The sequence below is a fragment of the Myxine glutinosa genome, chromosome 9, assembly GCF_964187855.1.
Source record: "Myxine glutinosa chromosome 9, kmMyxGlut1.1, whole genome shotgun sequence".
In the NCBI taxonomy this organism is placed as follows: Eukaryota; Metazoa; Chordata; class Myxini; order Myxiniformes; family Myxinidae; genus Myxine; species Myxine glutinosa.
The window spans coordinates 77,052,145-77,070,151 of record NC_136269.1 but is presented as its reverse complement, the minus strand read 5'-3'; the positions used below and the strand labels follow the sequence as shown (position 1 = coordinate 77,070,151).

Below are 18,007 nucleotides of genomic sequence, written 5' to 3'. Positions count from 1 at the left end.
GGCAGCCGGAACAAATGACAAATTCCTCCTCCAACCATATTTGAACGTTGGTCCTGGCCAGCAGGTTCGTGAAAGACTTGAGCCCAGCTTGACCCTCGTTCCGATGGCGGTGATACCTTGGGTTTCTCTGTTCCTCAAGGAAGTAGAACTAAAAAAGCAGGTTTGGAACGGGAAGATGACGTAATCTGTTGCCAAATCCTTGACGCGAGGGTCGCGACTGTATTTTAAAGAGGTGACCAAGGTTACTCAATCGTCACCAAGGGGTGGACTACCACTCCAATGAATTCGACTTCAGGAAAATATGTTGAAGAAGCAAAGCGACCACGCGACTTCATTAAATATTGCTAAAAGTGAAGTCAAAATCAGTTTTGAGCCAGGTAGGAGTCGAACCTACAATCTTCTGATTCGTAGTCAGACGCGTTATCCATTGCGCCACTGGCCCATGTAACTACTAGCTATCACTCCTACTGATATGTTTTAGTGCTGCAATAATGAGTGATCAACGTAAGGGGTCTCCGGTTGTCGCAGACGTGCACGTTCCTGAGCCACGCTCACAAAGGCCTCTGACAAGTACTCGGAATTGCAGCTGAACACAAATGAATGCACCAACTTTTATGAACCCTGCTGGACTTCACATGACCTCTTTCTGAACCCTGCTGAACTTCACATGACCTCTATCTGAACCCTGCTGGACTTCACACGACCTCTATCTGAACCATGCTGGACTTCACATGACATATATCTGAACCCTGCTGGACCTACTGCGACCTCTTTCTGTACCCTGCTGGACCTCCTATGACCTCTTTCTGAACCCTGCTGAACCTCCTCTGACCTCTTTCTGAACCCTGCTGAACCTCCTCTGACCTCTTTCTGAACCCTGATTGACCTCCTACGACATCTTTCTGAACCCTGCTGGACTTCACATGACCTCTATCTGAACCCTGCTGGACTTCACATGACCTCTATCTGAACCCTGCTGGACTTCACATGACATCTTTCTGAACCCTGCTGGACCTACTGCGACCTCTTTCTTTACCCTGCTGGACCTCCTATGACCTCTTTCTGAACCCTGCTGAACCTCCTACGACATCTTTCTGAACCCTGCTTGACCTCCTACGACATCTTTCTGAACCCTGCTGGACTTCACATGACCGTGCCTTTTCACTGACGGTCTGCCAGTCTTCGTTGGTCGACGTTGCAGATCCCAGTGTACTTCAGGAAGCATGGGCGAGCTTTCGCAGGCAGCCGGAACAAATGACAAATTCCTCCTCCAACCATATTTGAACGTTGGGCCTGGCCAGCAGGTTCGTGAAAGACTTGAGCCCAGCTTGACCCTCGTTCCGATGGCGGTGATACCTTGGGTTTCTCTGTTCCTCAAGGAAGTAGAACTAAAAAAGCAGGTTTGGAACGGGAAGATGACGTAATCTGTTGCCAAATCCTTGACGCGAGGGTCGCGACTGTATTTTAAAGAGGTGACCAAGGTTACTCAATCGTCACCAAGGGGTGGACTACCACTCCAATGAATTCGACTTCAGGAAAATATGTTGAGGAAGCAAAGCGACCACGCGACGTCATTGAATATTGCTAAAAGTGAAGTCAAAATCAGTTTTGAGCCAGGTAGGAATCGAACCTACAATCTTCTGATTCGTAGTCAGACGCGTTATCCATTGCGCCACTGGCCCATGTGACTACTAGCTATCACTCCTACTGATATGTTTTAGTGCTGCAATAATGAGTGATCAACGTAAGGGGTCTCCGGTTGTCGCAGACGTGCACTTTCCTGAGCCACGCGCACAAAGGCCTCTGACAAGTACTCGGAATTGCAGCTGAACACAAATGAATGCACCAACTTTTCTGAACCCTGCTGGACTTCACATGACCTCTTTCTGAACCCTGCTGAACTTCACATGACCTCTATCTGAACCCTGCTGGACTTCACACGACCTCTATCTGAACCATGCTGGACTTCACATGACATATATCTGAACCCTGCTGGACCTACTGCGACCTCTTTCTGTACCCTGCTGGACCTCCTATGACCTCTTTCTGAACCCTGCTGAACCTCCTCTGACCTCTTTCTGAACCCTGATTGACCTCCTACGACATCTTTCTGAACCCTGCTGGACTTCACATGACCTCTATCTGAACCCTGCTGGACTTCACATGACCTCTTTCTCAACCCTGCTGGACCTACTGCGACCTCTTTCTGTACCCTGCTTGACCTCCTATGACCTCTTTCTGTACCCTGCTGGACCTCCTATGACCTCTTTCTGAACCCTGCTGAACCTCCTCTGATCTCTTTCTGAACCCTGATTGACCTCCTACGACATCTTTCTGAACCCTGCTGGACTTCACATGACCTCTATCTGAACCCTGCTGGACTTCACATGACCTCTATCTGAACCCTGCTGGACTTCACATGACCTCTTTCTGAACCCTGCTGGACCTACTGCGACCTCTTTCTGTACCCTGCTGGACCTCCTATGACCTCTTTCTGAACCCTGCTGAACCTCCTCTGACCTCTTTCTGAACCCTGCTTGACCTCCTACGACATCTTTCTGAACCCTCCTGGACTTCACATGACCGTGACTTTTCACTGACGGTCTGCCAGTCTTCGTTGGTCGACGTTGCAGATCCCAGTGTACTTCAGGAAGCATGGGCGAGCTTTCGCAGGCAGCCGGAACAAATGACAAATTCCTCCTCCAACCATATTTGAACGTTGGGCCTGGCCAGCAGGTTCGTGAAAGACTTGAGCCCAGCTTGACCCTCGTTCCGATGGCGGTGATACCTTGGGTTTCTCTGTTCCTCAAGGAAGTAGAACTAAAAAAGCAGGTTTGGAACGGGAAGATGACGTAATCTGTTGCCAAATCCTTGACGCGAGGGTCGCGACTGTATTTTAAAGAGGTGACCAAGGTTACTCAATCGTCACCCAGGGGTGGACTACCACTCCAATGAATTCGACTTCAGGAAAATATGTTGAAGAAGCAAAGCGACCACGCGACTTCATTAAATATTGCTAAAAGTGAAGTCAAAATCAGTTTTGAGCCAGGTAGGAGTCGAACCTACAATCTTCTGATTCGTAATCAGACGCGTTATCCATTGCGCCACTGGCCCATGTGACTACTAGCTATCACTCCTACTGATATGTTTTAGTGCTGCAATAATGAGTGATCAACGTTTGGGGTCTCCGGTTGTCGCAGACGTGCACGTTCCTGAGCCACGCGCACAAAGGCCTCTGACAAGTACTCGGAATTGCAGCTGAACACAAATGAATGCACCAACTTTTCTGAACCCTGCTGGACTTCACATGACATATATCTGAACCCTGCTGGACTTCACATGACTCCTTTCTGAACCCTGCTGGACTTCACATGACCTCTATCTGAACCCTGCTGGACCTACTGCGACCTCTTTCTGTACCCTGCTGGACCTCCTATGACCTCTTTCTGAACCCTGCTGAACCTCCTACGACATCTTTCTGAACCCTGCTTGACCTCCTACGACATCTTTCTGAACCCTGCTGGACTTCACATGACCGTGCCTTTTCACTGACGGTCTGCCAGTCTTCGTTGGTCGACGTTGCAGATCCCAGTGTACTTCAGGAAGCATGGGCGAGCTTTCGCAGGCAGCCGGAACAAATGACAAATTCCTCCTCCAACCATATTTGAACGTTGGGCCTGGCCAGCAGGTTCGTGAAAGACTTGAGCCCAGCTTGACCCTCGTTCCGATGGCGGTGATACCTTGGGTTTCTCTGTTCCTCAAGGAAGTAGAACTAAAAAAGCAGGTTTGGAACGGGAAGATGACGTAATCTGTTGCCAAATCCTTGACGCGAGGGTCGCGACTGTATTTTAAAGAGGTGACCAAGGTTACTCAATCGTCACCAAGGGGTGGACTACCACTCCAATGAATTCGACTTCAGGAAAATATGTTGAAGAAGCAAAGCGACCACGCGACTTCATTAAATATTGCTAAAAGTGAAGTCAAAATCAGTTTTGAGCCAGGTAGGAGTCGAACCGACAATCTTCTGATTCGTAATCAGACGCGTTATCCATTGCGCCACTGGCCCATGTGACTACTAGCTATCACTCCTACTGATATGTTTTAGTGCTGCAATAATGAGTGATCAACGTTTGGGGTCTCCGGTTGTCGCAGACGTGCACGTTCCTGAGCCACGCGCACAAAGGCCTCTGACAAGTACTCGGAATTGCAGCTGAACACAAATGAATGCACCAACTTTTCTGAACCCTGCTGGACTTCACATGACATATATCTGAACCCTGCTGGACTTCACATGACTCCTTTCTGAACCCTGCTGGACTTCACATGACCTCTATCTGAACCCTGCTGGACCTACTGCGACCTCTTTCTGTACCCTGCTGGACCTCCTATGACCTCTTTCTGAACCCTGCTGAACCTCCTACGACATCTTTCTGAACCCTGCTTGACCTCCTACGACATCTTTCTGAACCCTGCTGGACTTCACATGACCGTGCCTTTTCACTGACGGTCTGCCAGTCTTCGTTGGTCGACGTTGCAGATCCCAGTGTACTTCAGGAAGCATGGGCGAGCTTTCGCAGGCAGCCGGAACAAATGACAAATTCCTCCTCCAACCATATTTGAACGTTGGGCCTGGCCAGCAGGTTCGTGAAAGACTTGAGCCCAGCTTGACCCTCGTTCCGATGGCGGTGATACCTTGGGTTTCTCTGTTCCTCAAGGAAGTAGAACTAAAAAAGCAGGTTTGGAACGGGAAGATGACGTAATCTCTTGCCAAATCCTTGACGCGAGGGTCGCGACTGTATTTTAAAGAGGTGACCAAGGTTACTCAATCGTCACCAAGGGGTGGACTACCACTCCAATGAATTCGACTTCAGGAAAATATGTTGAAGAAGCAAAGCGACCACGCGACTTCATTAAATATTGCTAAAAGTGAAGTCAAAATCAGTTTTGAGCCAGGTAGGAGTCGAACCTACAATCTTCTGATTCGTAGTCAGACGCGTTATCCATTGCGCCACTGGCCCATGTGACTACTAGCTATCACTCCTACTGATATGTTTTAGTGCTGCAATAATGAGTGATCAACGTAAGGGGTCTCCGGTTGTCGCAGACGTGCACTTTCCTGAGCCACGCGCACAAAGGCCTCTGACAAGTACTCGGAATTGCAGCTGAACACAAATGAATGCACCAACTTTTCTGAACCCTGCTGGACTTCACATGACCTCTTTCTGAACCCTGCTGAACTTCACATGACCTCTATCTGAACCCTGCTGGACTTCACACGACCTCTATCTGAACCATGCTGGACTTCACATGACATATATCTGAACCCTGCTGGACCTACTGCGACCTCTTTCTGTACCCTGCTGGACCTCCTATGACCTCTTTCTGAACCCTGCTGAACCTCCTCTGACCTCTTTCTGAACCCTGATTGACCTCCTACGACATCTTTCTGAACCCTGCTGGACTTCACATGACCTCTATCTGAACCCTGCTGGACTTCACATGACCTCTTTCTGAACCCTGCTGGACCTACTGCGACCTCTTTATGTACCCTGCTTGACCTCCTATGACCTCTTTCTGTACCCTGCTGGACCTCCTATGACCTCTTTCTGAACCCCGCTGACCCTCCTCTGATCTCTTTCTGAACCCTGATTGACCTCCTACGACATCTTTCTGAACCCTGCTGGACTTCACATGACCTCTATCTGAACCCTGCTGGACTTCACATGACCTCTATCTGAACCCTGCTGGACTTCACATGAACTCTTTCTGAACCCTGCTGGACCTACTGCGACCTCTTTCTGTACCCTGCTGGACCTCCTATGACCTCTTTCTGAACCCTGCTGAACCTCCTCTGACCTCTTTCTGAACCCTGCTTGACCTCCTACGACATCTTTCTGAACCCTGCTGGACTTCACATGACCGTGCCTTTTCACTGACGGTCTGCCAGTCTTCGTTGGTCGACGTTGCAGATCCCAGTGTACTTCAGGAAGCATGGGCGAGCTTTCGCAGGCAGCCGGAACAAATGACAAATTCCTCCTCCAACCATATTTGAACGTTGGTCCTGGCCAGCAGGTTCGTGAAAGACTTGAGCCCAGCTTGACCCTCGTTCCGATGGCGGTGATACCTTGGGTTTCTCTGTTCCTCAAGGAAGTAGAACTAAAAAAGCAGGTTTGGAACGGGAAGATGACGTAATCTGTTGCCAAATCCTTGACGCGAGGGTCGCGACTGTATTTTAAAGAGGTGACCAAGGTTACTCAATCGTCACCAAGGGGTGGACTACCACTCCAATGAATTCGACTTCAGGAAAATATGTTGAAGAAGCAAAGCGACCACGCGACTTCATTAAATATTGCTAAAAGTGAAGTCAAAATCAGTTTTGAGCCAGGTAGGAGTCGAACCTACAATCTTCTGATTCGTAGTCAGACGCGTTATCCATTGCGCCACTGGCCCATGTAACTACTAGCTATCACTCCTACTGATATGTTTTAGTGCTGCAATAATGAGTGATCAACGTAAGGGGTCTCCGGTTGTCGCAGACGTGCACGTTCCTGAGCCACGCTCACAAAGGCCTCTGACAAGTACTCGGAATTGCAGCTGAACACAAATGAATGCACCAACTTTTATGAACCCTGCTGGACTTCACATGACCTCTTTCTGAACCCTGCTGAACTTCACATGACCTCTATCTGAACCCTGCTGGACTTCACACGACCTCTATCTGAACCATGCTGGACTTCACATGACATATATCTGAACCCTGCTGGACCTACTGCGACCTCTTTCTGTACCCTGCTGGACCTCCTATGACCTCTTTCTGAACCCTGCTGAACCTCCTCTGACCTCTTTCTGAACCCTGCTGAACCTCCTACGACATCTTTCTGAACCCTGCTGGACTTCACATGACCTCTATCTGAACCCTGCTGGACTTCACATGACCGTGCCTTTTCACTGACGGTCTGCCAGTCTTCGTTGGTCGACGTTGCAGATCCCAGTGTACTTCAGGAAGCATGGGCGAGCTTTCGCAGGCAGCCGGAACAAATGACAAATTCCTCCTCCAACCATATTTGAACGTTGGGCCTGGCCAGCAGGTTCGTGAAAGACTTGAGCCCAGCTTGACCCTCGTTCCGATGGCGGTGATACCTTGGGTTTCTCTGTTCCTCAAGGAAGTAGACCTAAAAAAGCAGGTTTGGAACGGGAAGATGACGTAATCTGTTGCCAAATCCTTGACGTGAGGGTCGCGACTGTATTTTAAAGAGGTGACCAAGGTTACTCAATCGTCACCAAGGGGTGGACTACCACTCCAATGAATTCGACTTCAGGAAAATATGTTGAAGAAGCAAAGCGACCACGCGACTTCATTAAATATTGCTAAAAGTGATGTCAAAATCAGTTTTGAGCCAGGTAGGAGTCGAACCTACAATCTTCTGATTCGTAGTCAGACGCGTTATCCATTGCGCCACTGGCCCATGTGACTACTATCTATCACTCCTACTGAGATGTTTTAGTGCTGCAATAATGAGTGATCAACGTAAGGGGTCTCCGGTTGTCACAGACGTGCACTTTCCTGAGCCACGCGCACAAAGGCCTCTGACAAGTACTCGGAATTGCAGCTGAACACAAATGAATGCACCAACTTTTCTGAACCCTGCTGGACTTCACATGACCTCTTTCTGAACCCTGCTGAACTTCACATGACCTCTATCTGAACCCTGCTGGACTTCACACGACCTCTATCTGAACCATGCTGGACTTCACATGACATATATCTGAACCCTGCTGGACCTACTGCGACCTCTTTCTGTACCCTGCTGGACCTCCTATGACCTCTTTCTGAACCCTGCTGAACCTCCTCTGACCTCTTTCTGAACCCTGATTGACCTCCTACGACATCTTTCTGAACCCTGCTGGACTTCACATGACCTCTATCTGAACCCTGCTGGACTTCACATGACCTCTTTCTGAACCCTGCTGGACCTACTGCGACCTCTTTCTGTACCCTGCTGGACCTCCTATGACCTCTTTCTGAACCCTGCTGAACCTCCTCTGACCTCTTTCTGAACCCTGCTTGACCTCCTACGACATCTTTCTGAACCCTGCTGGACTTCACATGACCGTGCCTTTTCACTGACGGTCTGCCAGTCTTCGTTGGTCGACGTTGCAGATCCCAGTGTACTTCAGGAAGCATGGGCGAGCTTTCGCAGGCAGCCGGAACAAATGACAAATTCCTCCTCCAACCATATTTGAACGTTGGGCCTGGCCAGCAGGTTCGTGAAAGACTTGAGCCCAGCTTGACCCTCGTTCCGATGGCGGTGATACCTTGGGTTTCTCTGTTCCTCAAGGAAGTAGACTAAAAAAGCAGGTTTGGAACGGGAGGATGACGTAATCTGTTGCCAAATCCTTGACGCGAGGGTCGCGACTGTATTTTAAAGAGGTGACCAAGGTTACTCAATCGTCACCAAGGGGTGGACTACCACTCCAATGAATTCGACTTCAGGAAAATATGTTGAAGAAGCAAAGCGACCACGCGACTTCATTAAATATTGCTAAAAGTGAAGTCAAAATCAGTTTTGAGCCAGGTAGGAGTCGAACCTACAATCTTCTGATTCGTAGTCAGACGCGTTATCCATTGCGCCACTGGCCCATGTGACTACTATCTATCACTCCTACTGAGATGTTTTAGTGCTGCAATAATGAGTGATCAACGTAAGGGGTCTCCGGTTGTCGCAGACGTGCACTTTCCTGAGCCACGCGCACAAAGGCCTCTGACAAGTACTCGGAATTGCAGCTGAACACAAATGAATGCACCAACTTTTCTGAACCCTGCTGGACTTCACATGACATATATCTGAACCCTGCTGGACTTCACATGACTCCTTTCTGAACCCTGCTGGACTTCACATGACCTCTATCTGAACCCTGCTGGACTTCACATGACCTCTTTCTGAACCCTGCTGGACCTACTGCGACCTCTTTCTGTACCCTGCTGGACCTCTTATGACCTCTTTCTGAACCCTGCTGAACCTCCTCTGACCTCTTTCTGAACCCTGATTGACCTCCTACGACATCTTTCTGAACCCTGCTGGACTTCACATGACCTCTATCTGAACCCTGCTGGACTTCACATGACCTCTATCTGAACCCTGCTGGACTTCACATGACCGTGCCTTTTCACTGACGGTCTGCCAGTCTTCGTTGGTCGACGTTGCAGATCCCAGTGTACTTCAGGAAGCATGGGCGAGCTTTCGCAGGCAGCCGGAACAAATGACAAATTCCTCCTCCAACCATATTTGAACGTTGGGCCTGGCCAGCAGGTTCGTGAAAGACTTGAGCCCAGCTTGACCCTCGTTCCGATGGCGGTGATACCTTGGGTTTCTCTGTTCCTCAAGGAAGTAGACCTAAAAAAGCAGGTTTGGAACGGGAAGATGACGTAATCTGTTGCCAAATCCTTGACGTGAGGGTCGCGACTGTATTTTAAAGAGGTGACCAAGGTTACTCAATCGTCACCAAGGGGTGGACTACCACTCCAATGAATTCGACTTCAGGAAAATATGTTGAAGAAGCAAAGCGACCACGCGACTTCATTAAATATTGCTAAAAGTGATGTCAAAATCAGTTTTGAGCCAGGTAGGAGTCGAACCTACAATCTTCTAATTCGTAGTCAGACGCGTTATCCATTGCGCCACTGGCCCATGTGACTACTAGCTATCACTCCTACTGATATGTTTTAGTGCTGCAATAATGAGTGATCAACGTAAGGGGTCTCCGGTTGTCGCAGACGTGCACGTTCCTGAGCCACGCGCACAAAGGCCTCTGACAAGTACTCGGAATTGCAGCTGAACACAAATGAATGCACCAACTTTTCTGAACCCTGCTGGACTTCAAATGACCTCTTTCTGAACCCTGCTGAACTTCACATGACCTCTATCTGAACCCTGCTGGACTTCACACGACCTCTATTTGAACCATGCTGGACTTCACATGACCTCTTTCTGAACCCTACTGGACCTACTGCGACCTCTTTCTGTACCCTGCTGGACCTCCTATGACCTCTTTCTGAACCCTGCTGGACTTCACATGACCTCTATCTGAACCCTGCTGGACTTCACATGACCTCTTTCTGAACCCTGCTGGACCTACTGCGACCTCTTTCTGTACCCTGCTGGACCTCCTATGACCTCTTTCTGAACCCTGCTGAACCTCCTCTGACCTCTTTCTGAACCCTGCTTGACCTCCTACGACATCTTTCTGAACCCTGCTGGACTTCACATGACCTCTATCTGAACCCTGCTGGACTTCACATGACCTCTTTCTGAACCCTGCTGGACCTACTGCGACCTCTTTCTGTACCCTGCTGGACCTCCTATGACCTCTTTCTGAACCCTGCTGGACTTCACATGACCTCTATCTGAACCCTGCTGGACTTCACATGACCTCTTTCTGAACCCTGCTGGACCTACTGCGACCTCTTTCTGTACCCTGCTGGACCTCCTATGACCTCTTTCTGTACCCTGCTGGACCTCCTATGACCTCTTTCTGAACCCTGCTGAACCTCCTCTGACCTCTTTCTGAACCCTGATTGACCTCCTACGACATCTTTCTGAACCCTGCTGGACTTCACATGACCTCTATCTGAACCCTGCTGGACTTCACATGACCTCTATCTGAACCCTGCTGGACTTCACATGACCGTGCCTTTTCACTGACGGTCTGCCAGTCTTCGTTGGTCGACGTTGCAGATCCCAGTGTACTTCAGGAAGCATGGGCGAGCTTTCGCAGGCAGCCGGAACAAATGACAAATTCCTCCTCCAACCATATTTGAACGTTGGGCCTGGCCAGCAGGTTCGTGAAAGACTTGAGCCCAGCTTGACCCTCGTTCCGATGGCGGTGATACCTTGGGTTTCTCTGTTCCTCAAGGAAGTCGACCTAAAAAAGCAGGTTTGGAACGGGAAGATGACGTAATCTGTTGCCAAATCCTTGACGTGAGGGTCGCGACTGTATTTTAAAGAGGTGACCAAGGTTACTCAATCGTCACCAAGGGGTGGACTACCACTCCAATGAATTCGACTTCAGGAAAATATGTTGAAGAAGCAAAGCGACCACGCGACTTCATTAAATATTGCTAAAAGTGAAGTCAAAATCAGTTTTGAGCCAGGTAGGAGTCGAACCTACAATCTTCTGATTCGTAGTCAGACGCGTTATCCATTGCGCCACTGGCCCATGTGACTACTATCTATCACTCCTACTGAGATGTTTTAGTGCTGCAATAATGAGTGATCAACGTAAGGGGTCTCCGGTTGTCGCAGACGTGCACGTTCCTGAGCCACGCGCACAAAGGCCTCTGACAAGTACTCGGAATTGCAGCTGAACACAAATGAATGCACCAACTTTTCTGAACCCTGCTGGACTTCAAATGACCTCTTTCTGAACCCTGCTGAACTTCACATGACCTCTATCTGAACCCTGCTGGACTTCACACGACCTCTATCTGAACCATGCTGGACTTCACATGACCTCTTTCTGAACCCTACTGGACCTACTGCGACCTCTTTCTGTACCCTGCTGGACCTCCTATGACCTCTTTCTGAACCCTGCTGGACTTCACATGACCTCTATCTGAACCCTGCTGGACTTCACATGACCTCTTTCTGAACCCTGCTGGACCTACTGCGACCTCTTTCTGTACCCTGCTGGACCTCCTATGACCTCTTTCTGAACCCTGCTGAACCTCCTCTGACCTCTTTCTGAACCCTGCTTGACCTCCTACGACATCTTTCTGAACCCTGCTGGACTTCACATGACCTCTATCTGAACCCTGCTGGACTTCACATGACCTCTTTCTGAACCCTGCTGGACCTACTGCGACCTCTTTCTGTACCCTGCTGGACCTCCTATGACCTCTTTCTGAACCCTGCTGGACTTCACATGACCTCTTTCTGAACCCTGCTGGACCTACTGCGACCTCTTTCTGTACCCTGCTGGACCTCCTATGACCTCTTTCTGTACCCTGCTGGACCTCCTATGACCTCTTTCTGAACCCTGCTGAACCTCCTCTGACCTCTTTCTGAACCCTGATTGACCTCCTACGACATCTTTCTGAACCCTGCTGGACTTCACATGACCTCTATCTGAACCCTGCTGGACTTCACATGACCTCTATCTGAACCCTGCTGGACTTCACATGACCGTGCCTTTTCACTGACGGTCTGCCAGTCTTCGTTGGTCGACGTTGCAGATCCCAGTGTACTTCAGGAAGCATGGGCGAGCTTTCGCAGGCAGCCGGAACAAATGACAAATTCCTCCTCCAACCATATTTGAACGTTGGGCCTGGCCAGCAGGTTCGTGAAAGACTTGAGCCCAGCTTGACCCTCGTTCCGATGGCGGTGATACCTTGGGTTTCTCTGTTCCTCAAGGAAGTCGACCTAAAAAAGCAGGTTTGGAACGGGAAGATGACGTAATCTGTTGCCAAATCCTTGACGTGAGGGTCGCGACTGTATTTTAAAGAGGTGACCAAGGTTACTCAATCGTCACCAAGGGGTGGACTACCACTCCAATGAATTCGACTTCAGGAAAATATGTTGAAGAAGCAAAGCGACCACGCGACTTCATTAAATATTGCTAAAAGTGAAGTCAAAATCAGTTTTGAGCCAGGTAGGAGTCGAACCTACAATCTTCTGATTCGTAGTCAGACGCGTTATCCATTGCGCCACTGGCCCATGTGACTACTATCTATCACTCCTACTGAGATGTTTTAGTGCTGCAATAATGAGTGATCAACGTAAGGGGTCTCCGGTTGTCGCAGACGTGCACTTTCCTGAGCCACGCGCACAAAGGCCTCTGACAAGTACTCGGAATTGCAGCTGAACACAAATGAATGCACCAACTTTTCTGAACCCTGCTGGACTTCACATGACCTCTTTCTGAACCCTGCTGAACTTCACATGACCTCTATCTGAACCCTGCTGGACTTCACACGACCTCTATCTGAACCATGCTGGACTTCACATGACATATATCTGAACCCTGCTGGACCTACTGCGACCTCTTTCTGTACCCTGCTGGACCTCCTATGACCTCTTTCTGAACCCTGCTGAACCTCCTCTGACCTCTTTCTGAACCCTGATTGACCTCCTACGACATCTTTCTGAACCCTGCTGGACTTCACATGACCTCTATCTGAACCCTGCTGGACTTCACATGACCTCTTTCTGAACCCTGCTGGACCTACTGCGACCTCTTTCTCTACCCTGCTGGACCTCCTATGACCTCTTTCTGAACCCTGCTGAACCTCCTCTGACCTCTTTCTGAACCCTGCTTGACCTCCTACGACATCTTTCTGAACCCTGCTGGACTTCACATGACCGTGCCTTTTCACTGACGGTCTGCCAGTCTTCGTTGGTCGACGTTGCAGATCCCAGTGTACTTCAGGAAGCATGGGCGAGCTTTCGCAGGCAGCCGGAACAAATGACAAATTCCTCCTCCAACCATATTTGAACGTTGGGCCTGGCCAGCAGGTTCGTGAAAGACTTGAGCCCAGCTTGACCCTCGTTCCGATGGCGGTGATACCTTGGGTTTCTCTGTTCCTCAAGGAAGTAGACTAAAAAAGCAGGTTTGGAACGGGAAGATGACGTAATCTGTTGCCAAATCCTTGACGCGAGGGTCGCGACTGTATTTTAAAGAGGTGACCAAGGTTACTCAATCGTCACCAAGGGGTGGACTACCACTCCAATGAATTCGACTTCAGGAAAATATGTTGAAGAAGCAAAGCGACCACGCGACTTCATTAAATATTGCTAAAAGTGAAGTCAAAATCAGTTTTGAGCCAGGTAGGAGTCGAACCTACAATCTTCTGATTCGTAGTCAGACGCGTTATCCATTGCGCCACTGGCCCATGTGATATTATCTATCACTCCTACTGAGATGTTTTAGTGCTGCAATAATGAGTGATCAACGTAAGGGGTCTCCGGTTGTCGCAGACGTGCACTTTCCTGAGCCACGCGCACAAAGGCCTCTGACAAGTACTCGGAATTGCAGCTGAACACAAATGAATGCACCAACTTTTCTGAACCCTGCTGGACTTCACATGACATATATCTGAACCCTGCTGGACTTCACATGACTCCTTTCTGAACCCTGCTGGACTTCACATGACCTCTATCTGAACCCTGCTGGACTTCACATGACCTCTTTCTGAACCCTGCTGGACCTACTGCGACCTCTTTCTGTACCCTGCTGGACCTCTTATGACCTCTTTCTGAACCCTGCTGAACCTCCTCTGACCTCTTTCTGAACCCTGATTGACCTCCTACGACATCTTTCTGAACCCTGCTGGACTTCACATGACCTCTATCTGAACCCTGCTGGACTTCACATGACCTCTATCTGAACCCTGCTGGACTTCACATGACCGTGCCTTTTCACTGACGGTCTGCCAGTCTTCGTTGGTCGACGTTGCAGATCCCAGTGTACTTCAGGAAGCATGGGCGAGCTTTCGCAGGCAGCCGGAACAAATGACAAATTCCTCCTCCAACCATATTTGAACGTTGGGCCTGGCCAGCAGGTTCGTGAAAGACTTGAGCCCAGCTTGACCCTCGTTCCGATGGCGGTGATACCTTGGGTTTCTCTGTTCCTCAAGGAAGTAGACCTAAAAAAGCAGGTTTGGAACGGGAAGATGACGTAATCTGTTGCCAAATCCTTGACGTGAGGGTCGCGACTGTATTTTAAAGAGGTGACCAAGGTTACTCAATCGTCACCAAGGGGTGGACTACCACTCCAATGAATTCGACTTCAGGAAAATATGTTGAAGAAGCAAAGCGACCACGCGACTTCATTAAATATTGCTAAAAGTGATGTCAAAATCTGTTTTGAGCCAGGTAGGAGTCGAACCTACAATCTTCTAATTCGTAGTCAGACGCGTTATCCATTGCGCCACTGGCCCATGTGACTACAAGCTATCACTCCTACTGATATGTTTTAGTGCTGCAATAATGAGTGATCAACGTAAGGGGTCTCCGGTTGTCGCAGACGTGCACGTTCCTGAGCCACGCGCACAAAGGCCTCTGACAAGTACTCGGAATTGCAGCTGAACACAAATGAATGCACCAACTTTTCTGAACCCTGCTGGACTTCAAATGACCTCTTTCTGAACCCTGCTGAACTTCACATGACCTCTATCTGAACCCTGCTGGACTTCACACGACCTCTATCTGAACCATGCTGGACTTCACATGACCTCTTTCTGAACCCTACTGGACCTACTGCGACCTCTTTCTGTACCCTGCTGGACCTCCTATGACCTCTTTCTGAACCCTGCTGGACTTCACATGACCTCTATCTGAACCCTGCTGGACTTCACATGACCTCTTTCTGAACCCTGCTGGACCTACTGCGACCTCTTTCTGTACCCTGCTGGACCTCCTATGACCTCTTTCTGAACCCTGCTGAACCTCCTCTGACCTCTTTCTGAACCCTGCTTGACCTCCTACGACATCTTTCTGAACCCTGCTGGACTTCACATGACCTCTATCTGAACCCTGCTGGACTTCACATGACCTCTTTCTGAACCCTGCTGGACCTACTGCGACCTCTTTCTGTACCCTGCTGGACCTCCTATGACCTCTTTCTGAACCCTGCTGGACTTCACATGACCTCTATCTGAACCCTGCTGGACTTCACATGACCTCTTTCTGAACCCTGCTGGACCTACTGCGACCTCTTTCTGTACCCTGCTGGACCTCCTATGACCTCTTTCTGTACCCTGCTGGACCTCCTATGACCTCTTTCTGAACCCTGCTGAACCTCCTCTGACCTCTTTCTGAACCCTGATTGACCTCCTACGACATCTTTCTGAACCCTGCTGGACTTCACATGACCTCTATCTGAACCCTGCTGGACTTCACATGACCTCTATCTGAACCCTGCTGGACTTCACATGACCGTGCCTTTTCACTGACGGTCTGCCAGTCTTCGTTGGTCGACGTTGCAGATCCCAGTGTACTTCAGGAAGCATGGGCGAGCTTTCGCAGGCAGCCGGAACAAATGACAAATTCCTCCTCCAACCATATTTGAACGTTGGGCCTGGCCAGCAGGTTCGTGAAAGACTTGAGCCCAGCTTGACCCGCGTTCCGATGGCGGTGATACCTTGGGTTTCTCTGTTCCTCAAGGAAGTAGAACTAAAAAAGCAGGTTTGGAACGGGAAGATGACGTAATCTGTTGCCAAATCCTTGACGCGAGGGTCGCGACTGTATTTTAAAGAGGTGACCAAGGTTACTCAATCGTCACCAAGTGGTGGACTACCACTCCAATGAATTCGACTTCAGGAAAATATGTTGAAGAAGCAAAGCGACCACGCGACTTCATTAAATATTGCTAAAAGTGAAATCAAAATCAGTTTTGAGCCAGGTAGGAGTCGAACCTACAATCTTCTGATTCGTAGTCAGACGCGTTATCCATTGCGCCACTGGCCCATGTGACTACTAGCTATCACTCCTACTGATATGTTTTAGTGCTGCAATAATGAGTGATCAACGTAAGGGGTCTCCGGTTGTCGCAGACGTGCACGTTCCTGAGCCACGCGCACAAAGGCCTCTGACAAGTACTCGGAATTGCAGCTGAACACAAATGAATGCACCAACTTTTCTGAACCCTGCTGGACTTCACATGACCTCTTTCTGAACCCTGCTGAACTTCACATGACCTCTATCTGAACCCTGCTGGACTTCACACGACCTCTATCTGAACCATGCTGGACTTCACATGACATATATCTGAACCCCGCTGGACCTACTGCGACCTCTTTCTGTACCCTGCTGGACCTCCTATGACCTCTTTCTGAACCCTGCTGAACCTCCTCTGACATCTTTCTGAACCCTGCTGGACTTCACATGACCTCTATCTGAACCATGCTGGACTTCACATGACATATATCTGAACCCCGCTGGACCTACTGCGACCTCTTTCTGTACCCTGCTGGACCTCCTATGACCTCTTTCTGAACCCTGCTGAACCTCCTCTGACCTCTTTCTGAACCCTGATTGACCTCCTACGACATCTTTCTGAACCCTGCTGGACTTCACATGACCTCTATCTGAACCCTGCTGGACTTCACATGACATATATCTGAACCCCGCTGGACCTACTGCGACCTCTTTCTGTACCCTGCTGGACCTCCTATGACCTCTTTCTGAACCCTGCTGAACCTCCTCTGACCTCTTTCTGAACCCTGATTGACCTCCTACGACATCTTTCTGAACCCTGCTGGACTTCACATGACCTCTATCTGAACCCTGCTGGACTTCACATGACCTCTTTCTGAACCCTGCTGGACCTACTGCGACCTCTTTCTGTACCCTGCTGGACCTCCTATGACCTCTTTCTGTACCCTGCTGGACCTCCTATGACCTCTTTCTGAACCCTGCTGAACCTCCTCTGACCTCTTTCTGAACCCTGATTGACCTCCTACGACATCTTTCTGAACCCTGCTGGACTTCACATGACCTCTATCTGAACCCTGCTGGACTTCACATGACCTCTATCTGAACCCTGCTGGACTTCACATGACCGTGCCTTTTCACTGACGGTCTGCCAGTCTTCGTTGGTCGACGTTGCAGATCCCAGTGTACTTCAGGAAGCATGGGCGAGCTTTCGCAGGCAGCCGGAACAAATGACAAATTCCTCCTCCAACCATATTTGAACGTTGGGCCTGGCCAGCAGGTTCGTGAAAGACTTGAGCCCAGCTTGACCCTCGTTCCGATGGCGGTGATACCTTGGGTTTCTCTGTTCCTCAAGGAAGTCGACCTAAAAAAGCAGGTTTGGAACGGGAAGATGACGTAATCTGTTGCCAAATCCTTGACGTGAGGGTCGCGACTGTATTTTAAAGAGGTGACCAAGGTTACTCAATCGTCACCAAGGGGTGGACTACCACTCCAATGAATTCGACTTCAGGAAAATATGTTGAAGAAGCAAAGCGACCACGCGACTTCATTAAATATTGCTAAAAGTGAAGTCAAAA

The 18,007-nt window shown here is 49.4% G+C and overlaps 1 non-coding gene across 1 annotated transcript; it reads right to left on the bottom strand.

Moving 5' to 3' along the window:
* Positions 1-1,609: 1,609 nt before the first annotated feature.
* On the bottom strand, positions 1,610-1,682 carry TRNAR-ACG (transfer RNA arginine (anticodon ACG)). The gene has a single exon. It is a non-coding gene; the product is annotated as a tRNA-Arg (tRNA).
* Between the last annotated feature and the right edge of the window lie 16,325 nt (positions 1,683-18,007).